A 4,540-nucleotide genomic window follows, 5' to 3' on the forward strand; every position below is an offset into this window, starting at 1 on the left:
AGAAAGCTCCCCATATGTGTGTGTATGCATGTACTCATATACTGCAATGCAGACCATTGTTAATGAAAAATTCCCTTGAACATCCAACAAAAAATATTTTCAAGTCAATAAAAAAAAAAAAAATATATATATATATATATATATATATATATATATATATATATATATTCACTTATCTCTCACAAGGTTAGGGCAACTATGATCTGAGTTATAAAAGACCATTGTTTTTGTTAAGTTAATCAGCCTAAGTATCAGACTAAAGCTTAGTCTTGAACCCATTGACACCATCCTGAGTCGAAGCTGAATCTTACACTAACAACCACAAACATTAGCTAATAGGCTGTGAAGCAGCCTAGAAAATTCATAATATTGATTCACTGACTCCAACAAATGTATGATAGTCAAGGAAAACATTTTAGTTGCGCCAGTTCACCCAGCTTTTTGGCCAATATACTAACTTCTCTTGACATTTACTCCAGCAGAATAACAATGCTTGATTTCTGTTATACATTTTTCTCAAGAGTTAACTCTGTGTGTGTGTGGATACATGAGAGAGAGATGACGAACTAGAAATAACTCCTAACATGATTTCCTTGATTAAAATTTATCCAAGTGGAAACCATTAATCATCTGAGCCATTTTGGATGAAGCTTTTTTGTTTGAAGAGCAAATTGACATGCCTAACTTTAGCAGAATATACTTTCCACTTGCTCATAAAAAAACTAAGTTATTTTTTGCACTGTTGAAAAGCTTATTTTAAGGCTATGCTCAAACTATGAAAAACTGATGGGCCTCTATTTTCAGGCTTATCTGATACTTTTCTGTCTAATCATGCATAAACGATCCATCAAAAGAACACCCTTTTATATAAAGATACATAAAATAAATTTATCCAAATACTACCTAAACATCTTCTCATTGATCACATTAACAGTATTACAAAACACTTCTGATCTTTAACTTTGCTACAACTTCTCTCATATTCATTGTCTTCTGAAGATTCTCTTGAGCAAGAAAGACCTATTTCAACGATCAATTGAAGTTGAATATTCAAACTTGGTTCACACCTTTCTTGTTGATACCCAATGTTATTAATGCCTTGTTCATCAAGAAGATGCTCATCCAGAAGATTGGTGATCATATCAGGGAATGCTTGCTTCACCCACTTCTGCAAGTTGAAGTCTTCAGAGAACATTGGGTCTGTGGGGTTTTTCCTTGTAAACACCTCCAACAATAGAATTCCATAACTATAGACATCATGCTTGATTGATACCTTTCCAAAGGAGCCATACTCTGTTCCACATTTGCAGCAGTCAAATCTCTTAGTGCACGAAAATAAAATTTAACAAACTGCTAGTGGTTTTAAAGAACAATAGGCAACCAACTTACCAAATTGTAATTCCAAATTAAAAACTACTTCATGTATTGTTATTTCTCTTCATTTGTTTGTGGTCTCTATCTTAGAGAGAGATTCCATGTATTTGTATTCTAGTTTTTTTGTGGTGTCTGTCTTCTCCAAGATTCGCTTCTTAAAAGAGAGAGAGAGAGAGAAAGAGAGAGAGAGAGAGAGAGAGAGAGAGAGAGAGAGAGAGAGAGAGAGATGGTTTTTTACTTTTTTTGTTGTGTGTGGTGTCTGTCTTCACCAAAGATCTCATAATTCTTTTGAGAGAGAGAGAAAAGTAGAAATTCTACCTAGTGCAACATAACCAATGGTGCCTATAGTGCCAGTGAGAGTTGAAGTCTTGTCTTCAGCTATTAATTTTGCAAGCCCAAAGTTACCAACATGTGTAGTCATATCGTCCAAAAGTATGTTGCTGGGCTTCAGATCACAATGAACAATAGGCTCCGAGTAATCATGATGAAGATACTCCATGGCACAGCCTACATCGATCATTATATCAAGTCTTTGAAGGAGACTAAGGAAGTTGTCATGAGAATACAACCACTTATCTAGGCTTCCTTTGGGCTTGAACTGTAAAACCAAAGCTCTGAAGTCGAGGTTGGAGCAAGTGGTAATGATCTTGACAAGATTTCTGTGTCGAATCATGTGTATTATTTCACACTCTGTATCAAAACTCTTGGCTGCTCCTTCAAATTGAAAATTCAAGATTTTTACTGCTACAGATGTTCCATCAAGCAGGTTTCCTCTGTAAAATGATCCAAAACCGCCTCTGCCAAGTTGGATTCATGAAAGTTATCTGTTGCACTAACAAGCTCTAGATATGAAATCATGTACCCTTGTTTTGGTGTTTGATCATAAGAGGTATGCCTTCCTGACCTCTTCTTGCAGTACAATACCATTAAGAACAGACATGAAATGAGAAACAGAGGTAGTATGATGACCAAACTGATAAATTTAGAAGATGAGAATCTTTTCTTTCTTTTTCTATTGTAGGAGTTGGATAAAGGGACACTCCAAACCTCTTTGCTCCACATAATTCATGATTCCCTAGGAAAGAATCTGCTGTGAGATTTTTGAAAACTCCATCGTTGGGTATCTCTCCCTCTAACTCATTAAATGAAAGGTTTAAAAAGACAAGGTTTGGAAGTGTCTCCAAGGTCTTTGGAACGGTACCAACCAATGCATTAGATGAAAATCTAACAGCTCAAGTCTTATCATCTTACCAAATGACTCAGGAATAGGACCATCTAATGAATTTCCTCACAAATTGGAGGTCTCAGTTTGGTATGCTACCCGATAACTGATTTTCAGAGAGGTTCAAAGAATTTAGTGATTTTGTGCTCCCTATTGCACTTGAAAGAGATCCAGTCAGCATGTTGTTGGAAATGTTCACTCCTAGAAAATTCTTAACCCCACAAAAGCTTGAAGGTATTGTCAATGATATTCGATTAAAAGATAAATATATTTTCTGTAAATTAGTCATGTTTCCTATCGAGTCTGGTATCAAACCAGAAATCATATTTGTCTTCGGGGGAAGCTCACCAACGAACTGCAGACCAAAGAGCTCACTTGGAATGGACCCATTTAAACTGTTAAGAGTCCAGATATAACTTTTGAAGCTGCCTTAGACCTCCTATTGTTGATGGAATTGCACCGGTTAAGGAATTGGCATTCAATAATTGATAATAAAGATCAGTCAAGTTGCCAATTTCAGCTGGAATGTAACCCCAATTTCCAGTCTCTGTTATTTCAAGCCTTACAAGACTTGTTGACAGCTTACCCACTGAAGCAGGTAGAGTTCCCTTCAATGGATTGATTGATAGATCCAAGTAGTGAAGAAGGCTGCAATTTGTTAAGGATGTACTCAGCACAAGCTCATTAGAGTCAGGTATATTTTCTAGTTGGTTGCTTGCAAGATGAAGAACTCGGAGTGACAGTCTAGCCCACTCCAGTGGTATTGGTCCACTGAAACCATTGTAGGATAACTCAAGTACTGCAAAGTTAGAAGCATTTGCTAGAGAAACCGGTATGGGTCCACTAAACTGATTGAGTGCGAGGACAAGACTTTGGAGTGGGAAATCTGTGGCGAATATCCCTTGGAATTGGCCCCATCAGTCTATTGCCAGAAAGATCAATGGTTTGAAGAGAAGATGTATTGAAAGGAATTAGCATACCTGTTAGGTTGTTATATGCCAACCTAATCCTTTTCAAGTTGAGAAGATGGCCCAATGTGTAGGGGATATCACCATGTAGTCCATTGTTTCCTAGATCAATTCTTTCAAGTTGTGATAGGCTTCCTATAGTGGGTGGGATGATACCTACCAGCTGATTAGCTCCAAGACGCTGGAACCTTAGATTTGGCAAGCTCCCCAAGGGCCCCAACTCACTTGGTATGTTTCCAGTTATCTTATTGCTAGCTAGAGCTACATCTTGAAGTTGGTGGCAACTACCCAAGCTTAGAGGAAGCACTCTTATTTGGTTTCTCTTTAGTGACAGCACCTTTAGGCGACTTAAGGGGCCGAGTTCTTGGGGCAGATGTCCTCTCAAAGAGTTTAGAGAGGTCAAGAGTGTGAAGGGAGGTGAGATTGGTGATATGTGGAGAAATGGTGCCCTGTAAAGCCAAGTTTAGCAGATTCAATGTAGTAACTCTCTGCCTGCGAGGACTGCATGAGACTCCATACCAGTTGCAGGAGGTGTTGGTGTTCCAACTGGACAAGGTGGTGTTAGGATCATATGAAACGAAGAATTTGAAGGAGAGCAAGGCTGCCTCATCAGTGAGATTTGAGAAGCGGGCATGATTGGTAGGCTCGTTGGTGATGGTGGTGCTGGTGGTAGAAGCAGCAGTATAGCAAGAAAAAATACCAAAAGCAACGATGACATGCATGTGACAATAGCCATGGTTCGGGTTTTTGGCTCGAGGCGCATGATCAAGCCTACTATAAATAACATGAGAGGAGGTATGAGTGAGTTTACAGGTGAAAAAGAGGCACGAGGGTAAGAAAAGCTGTGGCCCACAACATGCCAGTGTAAACTTTTCCCACCAACCTTTTGTCTTTTATATGGTGGGAAAAGAGTGGGAGCGTGGAACTTTCCCATGAAAATGGCCGTAAGTGTTGAAAAGAAGCTAAACCAATCAAA

The 4,540-nt window shown here is 38.5% G+C and overlaps 1 pseudogene; it reads right to left on the bottom strand.

Moving 5' to 3' along the window:
- Nucleotides 1–365: 365 nt before the first annotated feature.
- Nucleotides 366–4,286, bottom strand: LOC149838375 (uncharacterized; annotated as a pseudogene).
- Nucleotides 4,287–4,540: the final 254 nt, after the last annotated feature.

This window comes from Nuphar pumila, chromosome 5, assembly GCF_984573655.1.
Source record: "Nuphar pumila chromosome 5, dmNupPumi1.hap1.1, whole genome shotgun sequence".
In the NCBI taxonomy this organism is placed as follows: domain Eukaryota; kingdom Viridiplantae; phylum Streptophyta; class Magnoliopsida; order Nymphaeales; family Nymphaeaceae; genus Nuphar; species Nuphar pumila.